This window comes from Periplaneta americana, chromosome 1, assembly GCF_040183065.1.
Source record: "Periplaneta americana isolate PAMFEO1 chromosome 1, P.americana_PAMFEO1_priV1, whole genome shotgun sequence".
NCBI lineage: Eukaryota > Metazoa > Arthropoda > Insecta > Blattodea > Blattidae > Periplaneta > Periplaneta americana.
Window position 1 is genome coordinate 91,698,975 of NC_091117.1, and position 19,177 is coordinate 91,718,151.

General features: G+C 37.3%; 1 protein-coding gene across 2 annotated transcripts in view; it reads left to right on the forward strand.

Moving 5' to 3' along the window:
- The window catches only part of Rph (Rabphilin), a 652,346-nt gene that overhangs the window by 341,907 nt on the left and 291,262 nt on the right, over window positions 1–19,177 (forward strand). For both annotated transcript variants that reach the window (XM_069824012.1, XM_069824022.1), the window contains exon 3: window positions 11,991–12,031. The gene's annotated coding sequence lies outside the window, so the exon portion shown is untranslated. The remainder of the gene's footprint in view (window positions 1–11,990; window positions 12,032–19,177) is intronic.

The window sequence follows — 19,177 nt, forward strand, 5'->3', positions numbered from 1 at the left end:
GAAGTCTGCCTACCTCATTCGTGCAGTGATCAATGGACAGGAGAGGACTCCATTGTAAAAGACTTGTTGAGCTCTTTGTCAGACAATCATCGTAACTTCATATTTTTTAATATAAACGTAAATATACATTCGGATAACAGTCACATTAATTTTCCTATTATAATATGATATACATACCGAGCAAATAATTCATGTTGTAACAAAAAATGTAATACCATATTGGTCCATAATTTTCACAGAAAAAAATGCCCCCCCAAATATTTAACACCCTTTTATTCGGTAACTATTGAGAGTAGGATCATGATTTTTTTTTTCATATCGGTAGAAAATCTAATAAAGAATCATTTACCATCTGGCGTAATTCAATAGCGTGGACGGTTTTCGTGTAAATTTAATTTAAAAACTATTAATTTCAAGCCATTGACCGATTCCACCAACTTGCAACATTGCAGCCAGAAAGAAAGATGGGAGGTAATTCACTAAGGCAGACAGACCTGAGTTCGTTGACCCCTTACATCTGTATTACGAGAAGAAAAAGCAGTGAGCAAGCAGCGATGTTGTCAGACTGCTAAAACTTCCAACTTAATTTTCTAATTAACTGTGCATTTAATCACAAAACGTAATATAGGTTGTCTATTCATTTAAGTGTAACCTATCGTCCCCTTCAATCTGCAGGAGTATTTCACTTTCACTCTCTACCTATAGAGTGAGTTTTGTGCCACTGGAAATTTATCGTTTATAGATGTTGCTTAAAGTAGTATACAACAATTAGTTCTCCAGTTGTTTAGAAATTGTAATGAAAGCTAGATACTTACTCATGTAAGTTACTCGTATTTTCAATTCAACATACAATATTAGACAAGAAAAATGACCGAGCTTCAGTGGCATAAATTTGTCTGAGTCCACATTTCGACAGCGCCTGATTCACACGACTAGGGAAAGGATGCTTATTTTGCGCCTAATTTACCCTTTGAATATATTATATTTGTTACAGATTGTTTATAACACATGATCTAGAAACAGACATAAAAAGCAACAAACAAACAAAACAAAGGAAAAACAAATCCGAGTCTTGCATAAAAAATTCGTTTACCTGTAGCCTAAACCTTAACCTATCACGAAATCAACCGAAGTTTTCCGAAGGGGACTTAGAGTATAGCAGCCGATCATTTTTTTTTTTTTTTTTGTCTAAGATGATACATAAATGGATTTTTAAGGACAAAATGATTTCAGAAAAGAATATCGCATTATCATCATGTAACTATCATGGAATTAGGCCACTTGTTGGCCTATTCCGGTCTCACTTCAGGTTTTAGTCGAGTAGAATCTCCATAGTTCATCCTCGTCGTCTTCCTCCTATTGGTTTATATTTTTTTAAAAATCTTGGGCAATTTGTCCTTCGTCATGCTGTAACCATTCTATGTTGTAATTTTCAATTTTTTACAAGATTGGGTTATTTTCAATTCATATGCTATTTCTGAGTTAGTTTTGTAGTCTAACCAAGAGTAACAGGTTTATTTTTTTTTTATGAATCTCATTTCTGCTGCTCTAATTATTGATATGCCTGCTACTTTAATGGTTCAAGATTCACTGCCATATAGAAGAGCAGGAAGAGCCAGGGTGTTGTATAATATAATTCTAATATTCTTCAATGCAAATCTCTTCCGTCTCGTGGAGTGAGCCAGTGTTCGTCGGTTTAACGAATGTCCGAGTCTTTCTCGGATGGACGGCTCTGGATCATGAAAGACAGACGACATTGAGCCATCCAGGAGTTTCAGGAATCGTTCCAAGGTCGCGATTATCGTCATGTACCTTTCAATCGATATTTTCTCCTCTCTATCCATTCATTCATTCATGTATTGCAGTTAGGTATCGTCAGAAGCAACAGATCATGAAACTACAATCATTATAGCTTAAGAATGTTTTTATTTTTGTTAATAACTTTTTATCTCCTTAAAATGATTTATTAATGAAATAATAATACATTCATAGCATAGACTATATTAACAGCTACTCTTTTACAGGCAACCTATGCATTTTGAGTTTAAAGTATGAACGTTACAATAGTGTGTAGGCGTACCGTAATTTCCCATAACTATGGTCCAGGCACCCAACTATGGTCCAAAACGCATTATGTACTACTTAGTCCCCCAAGAGTTCGGTGTTTGCCACTTAAGGCGCCACTGTGATGGAATTATGTTCCCCATAGATGCTTCTATCTACCATTACACGTGGCAATGATATGGATGCTTAACAAGCTCAGTGTGCATTGTTCTATTGAATATGTGAAGACACGAAATCATTCAGTTTGTGATTATCTGTTTTATTAAGCTCTCCTCTGTAGAACTGGTACGTTATAGATATATGATTCTTTGTACAATTAAACCTGGCTATATAGTGTTTACTTTCACGTAATAATTACACTGGCAGAGGTTAAGGACTCTGCGTGAAAAATGTTTAACCTCAAGGCTAGAAGTCAGTCCTCAACTATGTACCACAATTTTTCGTGGACCATAGTTGTATTTCATTTTGAAATATTTGTTTCAATAAAATATGATCAATGTGATTAGTTACTTCTGCAAATACGGTATCTCAGTATATTCTAAAATACCATTTAACATTATAGTCAAGTAAACAAAGAAACAGGCTGTTCCATCATCAATAGTACTAGCACGAATGATGGTCAGGTAAAACGAAAACTTCAGGGTAGAAGGAAAACAACCGTCCCTGTGAGTGACTATGAGAGCGATGAAAATGAATTGGATACAGATTATGATTCAGAGATGTGGAGATTCAAAGGATCGAAATAAGCCTAATGAATGTAGTTCTCAGTACGATAAATAAACATTATCATTGAATTTATTTGCATAATATTTTGCTAAGAATGTGTTAGTTTATTCTGATACCGTACTTTTGTTCTTTGATATATACTCGCCGGCAAAAAAACCTGGCCAACTACATTTTCTTTAAAATTTTTGAAAATTGTAGGATTTTTAAAATAATTGTAGGTGTGCTGAGGTTCATTTAGTTATTCATTTATTTTCTGATACGTAAGACTGTAATACTGAATACATAATAGCCAACAATGATCTGAAAAGAAGATTCGTTCTTCTTGTAATATTGTGTGTAAACTTCTCGGACTCCTTTCGAGCTAAGCTGAAGAAGTCTACAGACTGGTAAGCTCTTTTGAGGCAGTATTGGAGTACTTCATTGTAAATGTCACTAAGTCCTACCTCGATCGACCGTACGAGTGTACCATCGCTTTAGAGAGACAGGAGTGTATTCCAGGAGATCAGATTCAGGGAGAAAACGAGTAACTTTGGCTCGTGACGACAATTTTATTGTCCTAAACACATTAAGAAATCGCCATTCTACAGCTATTGAGACCAGAAGAGCCTTCCAGAAAATAAGACAAGTTAACGTGAGTGAAAGAACTGTAAGAGGACGTCTGGATGAATGTGGACTGATTCCAGAAGACCAGCTAAAGGCCCAGAATTGCTCCAGCAACATCATGTTGAACGATTACGTTTTGCTCACAATCATGCTAATTGGAACCTGGGGGAATGGCGACGAGTGCTCTTCACAGATGAATCGAGATTTAGTTTACAGATGGACGTGAAAGAGTGTGGAGAAGAGAAGGAGAACGTTTTTCTTCATGTTCCTTCAGTTCACGTGTCAGTTTCCAAGGTGGATCAGTAATGGTATGGGGTGGCATTTCGTATGAAGCTCACACAGAACTTGTTTTCATTAATGGAGGTGCTTTGACTGCTCCAAGATACATCGAAGAAGGTCTAATTTAACGTATGGTACCATATGCCCCACTTATTGGTGAAACGTCCCTGTTAATGCATCACAATGCACGCCCTCATGCTACAAGAATCGTGGATAAGTTCCTTCACGACGTTGGATTGAATAGGATGGCATGGCCAGCAAGAAGTCCTGATATAAACCCTATTGAACATGTGTGGGGACTATTAGGGAAGCAAGTTAGAAGTCGCCTAACTCCTCACAGCAACTTATAGCAGCTCCGAAATATTCTAAGTAAAGAATGGATTAGAATCGACCAGACTGACATCCAGAATCTGATCGAAGGATTGAATCGGCGAATGGTAAGAGTTATACAGTCACGGGGAGGCAATATCCGCTATTAGTAACATCTGAGTGACCACAAAATCAGTTGAACATTTGGAAGAAAATTGATATAATTTGTAAGTTTTTACACCTTTTAATTATATCCATTGTTTGACGTTGAAAATAATAGAGCAAATGATAATGAATAAGTTTTTTTTTCTAGGAAGCAATGTTTTCTTCATTTTTCATAAAGGATTTTCTGATTCTCACCTCATAAAAAATTGAGAAACTTTAGGTGGCACGGTTTTTTTGCCGATGAGTGTAGTTGTTCATTATTGCAGAAAAATGACTTTCAGATTTCACTTGTTTATTGAGTGTTTATGTAATGTGTACTAATAAAAATAATCCATGTACTTTTCATTTATTTTTAATATTTCTGTGCTAGATTATGTTTCTACCCTTAAATTAGAAACTCAATGTATTGATTTACGAATAATTACAGCTCCAGCTATAGTCCATTCATGCTTTCAAGCATGAATATATGAGTGGACCATAGTTGGGCAACTCAGAATACAACTATGTACCAATGCTTATAATTTTTTAACACTTGTAATTAAATAATTTCAAACACATATGTCAATATTTATTTAATATAAACTTACAAGAGTCCGGAGCCAAAATTTCACTTAATCTGGATGAATAGTACTGAATATACAAAGAAAAATGTGACAAATGTGAACCATAGTTAGGGGAAACTACGGTACTTATTTGCTCTTATGTTTTGTAAATAATGGTAATTTAATTTATTCTTTCATGTGTTTACATGTCAGATTTTATCTATGCACTACGCGTATTTCCTTTATTGTTACCGGTGTCCATTAGTTGATTTATATATTAGTTATGATGATAAATTTACCAAAATGCCCAATCAATGATAGGCCTAATTCAAGCTAACACTTTTTTAATTAGGAAAAGTAAATTTCCTTCAATTGTTACTCCATTTGTGTAGTCACAAAATGTAATCGGAGTTCTTGTGTGGTGAAGTGCGTCTGGTGTTCTGTCTACCCTGCAAAACATTAGGGGCAACCGTTTGAAAATCGGATATTCGGTAGGATGTTCAACCTCACCGGTTGTTCTCCGACCGGTCGAATATACACTAGTTCTAAGCGCTGCCCTGCAGACCTCTTAGTTTACACTTATTATTTACTCGTACATTTACTTACTTTTTAATATTATTTTCATATCATTTGCAAATCGGAGTCAATAATGTAAGCTATCTCACAGCAGGTGCTCAAAATGACGGAGACTAAAATAATTTAGTATTTACATTTATTACTTGCATGTAGGCAATCCGGCATGTTTGTTTGTTGATCTGTCGTCCATATGACGGTTCTGTCTATCGTATTTACATTGTCACATCATAAAACATGGTATGAGTCAACGACAGAATCCTTCATATAATTATAAGAGTTTATCACAATACGTACAGTAAAATCTTAACACAGATTAATTTTTTTTTGTGGGTTATTTAACGACTCTATATCAACTACTAGATTATTTAGCATCGATGAGATTGGTGATAGCGAGATGGTATTTGGCGAGATGACGCCGAGGATTCGCCATAGATTACCTGGCATCCATCTTACGGTTGAGAAAAACCTCGGAAAAAACCCAACCAGGTCAGCTCAAGCGGGGATCGAATCCGCGCCAGAGCGCAACTTCAGACCGGCAGGCAAGCGCCTTAACCGACTGAGCTACGCCGGTGGCTAACACAGATTAATAAATTATATGAAAATAATTTCAAAATGTAAATGAATGTAATTTTAAAGTGTAAATACATGTAAATAATAATTGGTACTAAGTATACAATAGTGTAAATAAATGCAAATAACTAATGTAGGTAATATGGAAAACAGTAAGCAACAGAGAGACATATTTAAGCTCACATCTCCTTAATATGATTTCGCTGACCTTAAGTCCCGTATCTCAAAATGTTCTGTAGAGCATCCCCTATTTCATGCTTAACTTTAAACACTTTTACTATGTATATAATATATATAGAGTGTTCCATTTATCTTTTGCACCTATTATAACTTTTTTGTTTGGATAGGTATTTGAATTTTTGTTTTTGAGAGTTATGTTAGAACGAGGGGCTATCATGAATGTAGAGATTTAGTGCATGTAACTACATTATGGTACAAAATACACGTGACATCATCAATTTTTCAAATAACACTACATACTTTATTTAATTTTTGCACGCTTTTACTGAATCCCTCTCTATTTCGGAGAAAGAATGCTGTCCATCAGGCTTCTCTTCTTCTATCCTTTCGAGTTACTACCCCTCCGCCTCAGGTCAAAGAGAATCTGAACCTCGCGTAATTAAGATAGCTCTACTTCCTAATGTAGTATCCTCCCCTCATCCAATACGTGAAACTAGTTGGAATTTTAACCTCGCAAAAATGTTTCTGGTATAGTTTCTATCTTACTATTTAAACAGGGAATGGTGCACAAAGGTGGTGTGCCTAAACAACTCTTTACACCTGTAAACATTTTCGCTTCTTCTCTCCCATCACTTTGACACAAAGCAATAGTATTAGGTGAAAAACAACATACGTCGCCCGATACGCTTGAGAGGTCAACTGAATGCTTCAATAAACACTTTGATATGACAAGTAGACGTTGAGAGGACATCAACCACGTTATAATAAGCACCGGAGCAGATCCCCTGACCGTAACGCAACTTACCAGACACCTGTGTGACGTGGGTGGCCTATATAGGTCCAGACTGAGATCGACTCTACAGACTGGTTTACCAGAACCTTCGTTTCGTCAATAGCAAGTTGTTATCGCTGGGTAGAAAATGAAAAGAATTTTTACATTTATTTAGATCAGCTATTTTCAATCGGTGTGCCGCGGCCTCTGGTGTCCTGCGAGTAAATTAAAATGATAAAGGTTGTCGTAACAAAAATTAGAAAAATGAAAGTGAAAAGTGCAGTAAAAAGTGAGTCAACAGGAGTCAACAGGAGTCAACTTTCAGAACGCGACACAAGTCAACCTTCAGTAAACACAGTATAGGTATGCGAGTGGCAGAGAAGAGTAAAGTTAGAATATCGTACGAGCTTCAAAGAATGTGATATTTCATTTGTCCGCCGAGTTAGCTCTGTGGTAGCTTGTCTGCCATGTTCGATTCTCGGCGGGGTCAGAAATTTTCTTGTAAAATTTCTACCTCGGGAGATGGCGGTGCACACCTTCTGATCACTAAATTGTGCACCAATATGCCTGGGTTAAATCCCAAATCTCTCCGCAGTGCATATGAAGGGAAGGCATATTTCACTGTTGATAGTGATTCGTCCGTCGGATGGGGACGTTAAGAATGGCGGCCCCCTTGGTGCTATTCGACAGGAGTACGCTATGTGTAAAATTTCTACCTCGGGAGATGGCGGCGCACAACTTCTAATCACTAAATTGTGCACCAATATGCCTGGGTTAAATACCAGATCTCTCCGCAGTGCATATGAAGGGAAGGCATATGTCACTGATGATAGTGATTCGTCCGTTGGATGGAGACATTAAGACTGGGGGCCCCCTTGGTGCTATTCGACAGGAGTAGGCTATGTGCCGGCACCAGGTTTCCCCTTCTCCCTTCCTCACCTTCATAATCATCCTCACCCATTCCCTACACGATACTTACACGAACACTTAACATACATTCACCCTAGTACCCATAGGCTAACTCTTCACAAATACACATCACGTGGCCCGCCGAAATGGTGTGCAATTTGAAAATGGGTCACGGTCCTGCCATCTATCCGCAGTATGCGGAATCCGAATCATGTAAAGTGAGGTGGGTAGGCATTAGACACACACATACACACACACACACACACACACACACACACACACACACACACACACACACACACACGCTTGTTCTTATGAAAAAAAAATCCCTTCTAGTTAGGAACCACTCGTTTAGATTATGAGTGTACCGCGGGATTTTAAATTACAAATTCAGTATGCCAGAAGGATGAAACACGCTGATTTAGACCTCTTAACGTGGAATACAAATAAAATACCAGTATTAATCAAATGGATAACATTTATCGTTCACGATGAGGTAACTCGTACAGGATGGCGTACGATAAAGTCCACATATTTGAAACAATAATAATTCATCGATGACGTGAATATGTTACAAGAAAATCCACAAACGATTAGGGAAAACGCGGAAATTTTACTTGAAGAAAATAAAGCGATAGGTTTGGAAGTAAATCCCGAAAAGACAAAGTATATGATTATGCCTCGTGACCAGAATATTGTACGAGATGGAAATATAAAAATTGGAGATTTATCCTTCGAAGAGGTGGAAAAATTCAAATATCTTGGAGCAACAGTAACAAATATAAATGACACTCGGGAGGAAATTAAACGCAGAATAAATATGGGAAATGCCTGTAATTATTCGATTGAGAAGCTTATGTCTTCTAGTCTGCTGTCAAAAAATCTGAAAGTTAGAATTTATAAAACAGTTATATTCCCGGTTGTTCTATATGGTTGTGAAACATGGACTCTCACTTTGAGAGAGGAACAGAGATTAAGGGTGTTTGAGAATAAGGTTCTTAGGAAAATATTTGGGACTAAAAGGGATGAAGTTACAGGAGAATGGAGAAAGTTACACAACGCAGAATTGCACGCATTATATACTTCACCTGACATAATTAGGAACGTAAAATCCAGACGTATGAGATGAGCATGGCATGTAGCACATATGGGCGAATCCAGAAATGCATATAGGTAATAGTTGGGAGACCGGAGGGAAAAAGATCTTTAGGGAGGACGAGACGTAGATGGGAGGATAATGTTAAAATGTATTTGAGGGAGGTGCGATACAATGATAGTGGATTAATCTTGCTCAGGTTAGAGACCGATGGCGGACTTATGTGAGGGTGGCAATGAACCTTCGGGTTCCTTAAAAGCCATTTGTAAGTAAGTTGTAAGAGGAAAGGTGCTGAATAGACGCCATTCTGATTTTTCGTCGGCCTCGATGAATTTTCTGCATGAAACCTGGATACACAACGAACGTTAGTGTAATGAATTGGAGTGAATGAGAATGCGTCTACTTGGTGGTCAGAATGATGATTTTTTATGATGGTGGTGGTGGTGGTGGTGGTGTTGATGATGATGATGATGATGATGATGATGATGATGATGATTTCGTTTCACGTGGGTTGTATAGTTGAGATTGAGGGTGGAAGAACTCCAAATGTTGACGTGCCCGGGAAATATTCCTGGGACCCTATCATTCTTTCTTCTTTTCTGCGCTCTAAATCTGTGATAGGAGCCTCCCAGCTCTATTTGCTTTAGTCATTAAAATCCATCGCTCTCGGCCGCATTGTAGATCTCTATCTCGGATATAATAACGAGCACGGTAAGCACTATAGGGATGTCAAAGCGCCCTCACTGCGTGCTCATACTACAAGCAATACAAATCCAACAAGGTTCACTTTTTAGCAAGATAAAGTGCAATCATCACTTTTAAGGAAATGTTGTGCGGGTTCTTGAAAGCACGCAGTGCAGGCGCTTTGATATCCGTGCACTAGACTGACTACCGCGGACTGCGCGTCGTAAGGTTGATGCATAAATATCATAGCGTTCTTATTAAATGCAAAATTATTTATTTTATGCAAACAAAATACATAAACTAATTAATAATATAACCTCATGCATCCTTCATGACTGCCTACCAATCTTATGGCAGATTGTCGATTTTATGCCTAAAGAAATCCGATGATTTGGAGTTAAGAAATCAAGCTTATTTTGAAGAACAGTTTGATTATTAAAGGAGATTCCCAGAATTTTATTGGATGTAGAGTAGATAAGATCAAAATAACCGAGCGAGTTGGCTCAGACTGTAACTCGCATTTAGGAGGTCCCGGGTTCAAACCCGTGGCCGGCCAATTTGACCGGAGTGTTTCATGGTTTCTCAGTCACAAAGGCAAATGCCATATGGGAAATTTACTTACCATGATTCATCACCAACATCATAAACATCAAAATCTAAAATTAGTTACATATGAACACAAGCTATCTAGAATAACACACACACAATATGAAACGAAACTCAACTGTAGTAAAAAGAACGGCCTACTGATATACCCAAAGATCTTACTCTATATGACCACTGATGTTAAAGCGTGTATAGATAAACTTACTACAAGAAGAAAGAATAAAATGTAATGAAGTAGAATAAGGTGGATGTGGGACATCCTCTCAACCAAGCTCTTAGATAATCGCTGTAGCAGTATTCACACGGGCACTATCATGCTGCAAAACAGCTTGATAGTCTTCCCAGCCATTTTTCTTGAATTACGGTCTCAAGGCGACAGGTTTGTTGACAATAAATTTCAGGAGTAATGGTATAATTTCTTAGAAGCAATTCATTAGATGGTTCGTACTTTGTCCCACTTAATGCACATTAGCTTATATGGGTGGACACCAGCTTTTTGAGTTACGGAGAGTTTCTTTTTTGTTAGAGCTCAACCGTTCCTTTCATTTCTTCATGTTCATATAAACGCACTACTTTCGTCACCAGTAACAAATCTAAACGATGACAAGCAAACAAAGATGCACAAATGGTAATATGCTGATTTTTGTTGTTTTCACTCAAAATGCATGGTATCGATATCCACTTTTTTAACTTTTCGTATGGAATTCAATGGTTGCTTGGTTAAAATGCATCATATTGGTCAATTTTCTAGTCGATTGAGGTGGATTATCGTGAATTAAAGCGTTTAAACGGTGTTCATCAAAGTCTGACGTTCTTTCTGAATGTGGAGGCTCATTCATGTCAAAATGACCCGCTTTGAAACGAGGAAACCATTTTCGTGCCATACTCTCCCCCGATAGCTTTCCCCTCCTAGACGTCACAAATGGTTGTACTGGCCTCCGATGTCTTTTTACTCCTCGGTTAAACTCGAAGAAAAGGATATGTCAGGAATGTTGGTTTTTTATACTCGACACTCAATTTTCTTTAACACATAATTAACACAAACTTTATCATAAATTGAAAAACTCAAGACATATTTAGTAATACAATACGAGCTATGACATTAAAATGACAAATAGCAAATCGAAAACTAATTTCTTACAAAGGCCTTATTGTCATGGAAAACAAAAATGTTAGAAAATTAAGCTATGCATTAACCTATTAAAGTATTCCAAAATAAATACTTATGAAGATATATACCACTTTGCACATGCATTATACAGTTTATGTTTATGCGTTTCCTTGATGCAAGCGAGAAGTGTCATAAAGTGATTAATTATTTTGGATTAGTGGCGTATCGTTTATGAAAACACAGATATTAAATAAAAGCGAAGAACAAGTTACTTTTTTGTCCGTAGCGTTAGAAGATATTTTTACTTGATTATTTAACGATGATGTATCAACTACTGGGTTATTTAGCGTCAATTCAGTTGGTAATAGTGAGATGGTGTATGGCGAGATGAGACCGAGGGTTCGCCATAAATTACCTGACATTCGCCTTACGATTGCGGAAAACGTCGGAATAAATCTAACCAGGTAATCAGCCCAAGCGAGAATCAAACCCATGCTCAGGCGCAACTCCGGATCAGCAGTCAAACACTCTACTCCCTGAGCCACGCCGGTGGCTAAGATGTTGTTTGAGCCAATGAAATTCATTAATTTACAATATCTGTTTCTGTATACATATGCGATGAAGCTATGGTTAAAATTGTATCAATTCTGTTAGATTAATTTTATTGTAGACTGTTAAAAATGTTATGAAATTATGCATGAGTGATTTCGTCATGGAAGGCGAATTTGGCAGGTATCAGGTTCTTTATAAGCTAGACCAGCTTGAGTATTAATTTATTCTGTTTGTTACTTTTTTCAGGGAGAAGCAGACTATGGACTGCCCATATTTAACGTTTTCAGGTACGTACTACTACAGCTTGTTAAATTAGTCTTTCTTTCTTTCTTTCTTTTTTTCTTTCTTTCTTTTTTCTTTCTTTCTCTCTCTTTCTTTCTTTCTTTCTTTCTTTCTTTCTTTCTTTCCTTCTTTCCTTTGTCGCCTAAAGTGACAACATTGCATTTTATATCTCCATACTTTTTCTGCACGTAAAATAAATTAATTTTAAATGTTATTAATAAAAGAACCATTCTTCCAGTGAATAATGTTTTCACAGAAGGATGTACGCCACTGACTGAAAAGGGGCGTGTTTGTTTACAGAAGTAATTCATAAAATAGAAGCCGTTCAATTCATGTGAAAACAACATTAAACGTAACTTCGAATACAGTACTTGTATAGCTTGAAACAAAATGGCATTGGGTCACAGTTTTAAGCACTGAAAATAGCCTTTGTGCCCAGCTCTGCTTGGTTTCTGTTGCTGCGCTCGAAATAAAGGACGAGACACGAGGACTTTTGTACTCAATTTGTTAAGTCCGTATGAAGCTAGAATAGATCAAGGGGTGGTGAGCCTTTGTGAGTGTTGTTCTTTTTTTGCGATATTAGTGGCCGGTGGTAACTAAGAGGATAAAGAGGAGAGGTAAGGGAAGGTATGTGGTGTGTCACTGTACAATCCGGGCCAGGAGACGGGACACAAGAGACGAGCGGATCAATAACACAAGCTACAGAAAGAAGTGATGAGCAACGGCAGCTACATTTGTTTAAACTATAACCCTTTAACCTCATGTTAAACTACAGAAAATTTTACGCATTATCAAATATTCAATAATAACTGATATTGAAATAAATAATGGTTCACATGATTAGTAAGTATGAAATTGATACTAGGGGAGCAAATTTTTGAATAGTTAGAACCTTTAGCTTTAAGAAATAAGACTGGATATTTAATTGCGTTAAATTAATCAATCAATATAATTGAACATGCATATTTGTCTTGCAAAGTTCAGACACTGTAATAAAACTGAAATAAAAGTACTTTATATGTAATTTTCATTATCACCACCACCGCTATCATCATCATCATCATCATCATCATCATCACCACCACTACCACCGCTATCATCATCATCATCATCATCGCCATCACCACCACCACCACCACCACCACCGCTATCATCATCATCATCATCATCGCCATCACCACCACCACCACCGCTACCATCATCATCATCATCATCATCAAATTTCTTGTCCACTTCAATGGATCGTTTCTAATTATAACCTCTACTAAAAGCATAGTAGTAGGTCTATATTACAATATTTTCTCTGGTTACCAACTTTTTATTTCACCCTCTCTATATTTTCCACCCTCCTAATGTTCGGCTTTGGAATTGTTGCATTTCTGAAGCTGACTTCAAAATTATTTTATTTTTATTAGTTTAACGTTTAGGCTAATCTTTTTTTTTTTTTTTTTTTTTTTGTGGGATGAATTATGTTAAAGGTTTTGCTTCCACGCCTTTCCTCACTGTGTCATTTATTAAACAGAATAAGCAATTTAAAGTGACGACAGAAGGGCTTGATTGATTGATTTCACGAGGGCTGAAACCGGAATTGAACCTTACAATTGAAGACCTGAATTGACAAACATCTCAAGTCTAAAATTTACCGAATTTTACTTTTTGTCTGGTATACGTTGTATTTTGCATAGGCTACATTCCCGTAAAAACGAATATCGCAAGTCCCGACTCTAGTCTGTTTTTATAATCATTTTATATTGCAGTTCTATGTAGTTTTCTTGCTCTCCTCAGCGATTTATTTCAACGGACGGGATGTTTGTAAATTCAGATCTTCAATTAGGTCGTTTAGGTCCATTGTACGCCCTATATGCGATGATTGTCTCAGTCCAATGGATTACCTAGGTGGCATTCGTGAATCCGAGGTTGACAGACGGGTCATTCTTTCTGATAAGCCCGAACCCAAATCTGGAGCGCGGAGCCCCAAGAATCTAGATCAGCATCAGAAACCCGTTCCACTCCCAGACATCGCCCCTGCATATTCTACTACTAGGCCTACAGATGATTGATAAAATGAGGGGAAAGTAGAGTGTGTTGGTGGAATGAAAGAGGGAAACGTGAGTGCCCCGAGGAAAACTCTTTTCAACATCTATTTTTACCACAAATTCGAATGCGGACTGCCTGGATGGAAGGCCAGCGCGCTAGCTCTGTAGCCACAGACGCGGCTGATAGAATGACTTACCATAGACACAAGTAGTTCAATAATGGAGAATACTGTGTTCGTATGTAGACTGTATTTTTAGTAATACTTCATAATATATCTCAATTGAATTTAATAAATGGATTAAATTAGAAAACATAATATATACGTTCATTCTTCCCGGCCGCACCCCTGTGAATATTTTCATATCATGAAAGATTAAAATAATATCGGGAGAGCCAAGGCGTACTGTTAGCCAAACGGCTAAAATGTGCTTTCATAGTGGTAGGTAATCAGGGTTGGAATTTAGGCGGGCCCAAGTAGAGTTTGTGGCTGAAAAAAATGCGCTTGGTAGTACATTTTTCAGAATACTCCCGTTTCCTCTAGCGGCACTTCTTCATGCTGCGCTATATACTTGGTTGAATGACGCACTCAAATACCCGCAATTGGAAAAAAATATTTACAGTATATATTGAAGAGCATTTATATAACTAATACAAAATATTATGTAAACTTTAGAATAACACACAGAAATAGGCCCTATGCTTTGTCTTTACTTCGGATTATGGCACAGCGTTAGACGGACGGCTAGAGAGTTTACTTTCCAAGCTGGTAATCGGGGTTCGATCCCCAGTAGATGCAAGTGGAATTTGTGATCTTGAAATAAAGCCCTTGGTAAGTTTTCTCATGCAAATCCCGTTTCTCCTACCAATATTCCACAATTGCTCCATTAATCATCATGTGGTAGTATGTAGTTCACCTCCCAAGGTGCACCAAAGACAACGCCTATGATGATTAAAAGAACTATAACTTCGACGCGTCGCTAAATAGATGGAGACACTTGGGTGGATGACGGAAATCAAGGACCCGATAATAGGAGGGGGTGAAATATAGCCTGTTTATATACCCCATTATACATGCCAAAAGTAGTTTGTAATTTAAAAATAAAAGTAGCTGTGGACGTATCAAGATAATGGTAAATATTTCGGTATGTAGGTAATTGAGGAGTATTGGAAGCCGAGAAGACTTTTACAAAACAGGCTCATACTTACTTTCAAATGGCTTTTAGGGAACCCGGAGGTTCATTGCCGCACTCACGTAATCCCGCCATCGCTTCCTATCCTGAGCAAGATTAATCCAGTACCTAGCATTATGTCCCACCTCTCTCAAATCCATTTTAATATTATCCTCCCATCTACGTTTCGGCCCCCCAAAGGTATTTTTCTCTCACGTCTCCCACTCTATACGCATTTCTGGATTCACCCATACGTGCTACATGCCCTGTTCATCTCAAACGTCTGGATTTACAATTGGTGAAGAATAAGTACAAAGCTTGCAGTTCGTTGTGCAACTTTCTCCATTCTCCTGTAACTTCATCCCTCTTAGTCCCAAATATTTTCCTAAATATCTTATTCTTGAACACCCTTAACCTCCGTTCTTCTCTCAAAGTTAAAGTCCAAGTTTCACAACCATACAGGACAACCGGTAATATAACTGTTTTATAAATTCTAACTTTCAGTTTTTTTGAATGAAAGCCATATCACAAACTTCTCAACTGAATAATAACAGGCATTTCCCATATTTATTCTGCGTTTAATTTCTTCCCGAGTGTCATTTATATATTTTGTTATTGTTACCCCAAGATATTTAAATTTTTCCACCTCTTCAAAAGATAAATTACCAATTTTTATATTTCCATTTCGTACTACGTTCTGGTCACGAGATATAATAATTTTTTTTTCTGGATTTACTTCCAAACCTATCTCATTACTTGCTTGAAGTAAAATTCCCTATTTTCCCCAAGAGCTTGTGAATTTTCTATATACATATTCATATCATCCGCATAAACAAGCAGCTGATATAATTCGTTCAATTCCAGACCTTTTCTGCTTTCCTGGACTTTCCTAATGGCATATTCTAGAGCAAAGCTTAAAAGTAAAGTTGATAATGCGTCTCCTTGCTTCAGTCCGCAAAGAATTGGAAAAGCGTCAGACAAAAACTGGCCTTTACGGACTCTGCTATAAGTTGTACTGAGATACATTTTAATTAATCGAACTAGTTTCTTGGGAATACCAAATTCAATAAAAATATTATATAAAATTTCTCTCTTAACCGAGTCATATGCCGTTTTGAAATCTATGAATAACTGATGTACGTGACAAATATAATAGTAACAAATGAGTTGAAATCCTATTGAAAGTACTTAGCTTTCTTCCATATGTTTACAGCAAAAGGAACAAATCGTAGAAATTTCTCTTAATATACCTATTCATTTTGAAATAATTTAATTGAATTTAAAATATTCTTACAATACTCATTTCCAAAATGTAGAGGAAGTGGGTTTTGGCGTACCGTTTGTTTTCCTTTGTTCAGTCTGGTCTGTACTATGCAATCATTGTTTACAAACTGTAGGACGAATTTTTTAAGTTTAATAACCTATAGTTTTATTCAATAGGTAGGTGTACACGTGTTATGTAATTCTATTAAGATATAGTTAAAAAACCATAAGTAACTAGATTCCTGTCCATGTGACTTCCTTTTTTTTTAATTTTCTCGCACATAAGTAATGCCAAAAGGGACAGCATAGAAAGTTTATTTGTAAAAAGTTTCGGTTAGGAACATTATAATCCACAGAATTACGCCTTCAATCGGAAGTTAAGAGACAGAATTATTTATATTATTCACGTTCTCCAATCTTGTACACATTGAATCTGTGTCATACTTGCAAATTTTTTGTCTGCCTTTCTCTATTCTTTTTTCTTGATTATTTCTATTCTATTTAATTCCTTCTTTTTTTCCTTTCATATCATCTTCTGTTGCCATATTAATTCAATTACCTGTTTTTCTTTTAGGAGCACTATTTTATGGAATGCAACTTCGATTTTGGAATTTGGGGAATTGATAGTTTTGCGCACATGCTACGCACTCTACCCGTCTATCTGACCATCTGTCTACTCGCCTACTTACCTGCCTACCTACCCGCCTGTCTCTCTACACAAGTGTCTGCATGGCTACCTACTTAAATACCCATCAGTTTCTCAAACTCTCGGTCCTATTCACATGCCTGTCTGGCTATCTACCTATGTGTCTACCCGTCAGTTGACGTACATTCCTACCAATTTGCCCACTTGTCTTACCTTTCCGTCTATCTAACTACCTGCCTGTCTGTCTTTTGACGTGAATCGTCTTTAAAATCAAACCGACACACAGGGTAACAGGACGGAAACGGCGATGTAATGTTTGCAAGGTGATCTATTCCGACACTGTAAATTCGTGACTATTAATGCGATTGAAATTAATGTGATATCGTTTGATCGGGTATACGAATACGATGCGAGCATGAAATTGAGTTGGTGCCATGCATGCGCGAGGCGCGATTAGGGGCACGCGGCGACTAGCGGTCATTTTTACGTGGGCGAACATTTCCGGGTAGTATATAGCTCCCGACTCCTATGTGCAATGATTTTGGTTTCAAACAAAATATCTCGTCTAGATCTGTCGATTTAAGCCAGATGTATTTACGTAAAACCCACTGCCGTTTCCCGACACACACACACACACGAGAATACTACTACTCGTGGCAGAAACCGGAACACATCAGTGTACATATTCGTCCCCCCCCCCCCAACAATCCGCGGCTTCCTACCGATGAAAGATAACGTAGTGTATACGAACAGCAGCGCCGTCAAGGCCAGGAGCAATAACATTTTATCTCTGTACAGTAGAACCTCTATTATCCGTGGTAATGAAAGGGGTGGAGTGAACGGTAAATCGGATAATCCGTACCATAACAAGTTTTCATAAACTAAGTACAACATATTTTCGGAATTTCCTCCATGGTCTTTTCTTTTAATACGCTAGGTAGTGGATCAGAAGTTCACCAATTTAAGTCTGTTTTTTTTTTTTTTTTTTTTTTTTTTTTTTTTTTTTTTTTTTTTTTTTTTTTTTTTTACAATTCATGTTTGATTTTTCGATAAGTCAGTTATTAAAACCTTATTTATTGTACTTAAGTCTGGTTTTCAACGACGGGTTTTTAATGGCCAAGAAAACTTATGACGACTGTCTGTGGAAAGATAGGAATAGTAGAGGTCTCATGTTGTAGATTTACAAATTTTATACAGTTTATATTTTAATTTTCATTAGCCTAAATCGCTTACAGTTGTAATTCATATCTCGTATTGTGATGTGAGATGAACAACATTTTCTCTTTTCCCAAACCACTCAATTACTTGCACTTTTTCCTGTAGTACAACATGTTTTCTTTTGACACTTGTAGAAGACATTCTGCCTTGAAGATAAACACTACGGCCACTCGAAGAGTAGGCCATAATGCGTAAGGGTAAAGGGCTATAAAAACACTCTGTAGAAAAAATTCGTGCTAATATAACGTACAGTACTTCTTTTTTTTTCTGCGAGCGAGAAAGACAGACGGATAATCCACCAATCGGTTAATAGGGTGACGGATAATCGGGGCTTTACTGTATATTTATAACTGTAATTAACACTTAGAAGCCGGAAGATTTATACCACTGTTGCACGCAAATGTCTAACTCTTAACCAGGGGTTCGTATACCTGCATAATCGGATAAATTCGTGTTGGGTTCGTTAGCCGTCCGGTTTAAGGCGCACAAGATTTGTCCGGCCAACATAGCGTGCCTAAAATCGCAGGTTCGCGTCCTGGCCACTGCATACAATTCAGCCTGTGGTAAAGAATGGGGAGAGCCCATGTAAAACAGTTGGTGTAATGATACGCATGGAAGCTGACGGGGTTTCAGCTGACTACAGTTGAAATGATTTTGCTTCTTTTTTAAAAAAAAAAAAGGAAAAAAAAATACATTACAAAAAATTATTGTTTTAATCAAGTGCAATGCTACTACCCGTGGCAGAAATCGGAACACATCTGTGTACACATTCGTCCGTCCCCCCAACAATCCGCGGCTTCTACCGATGAAAGATGACA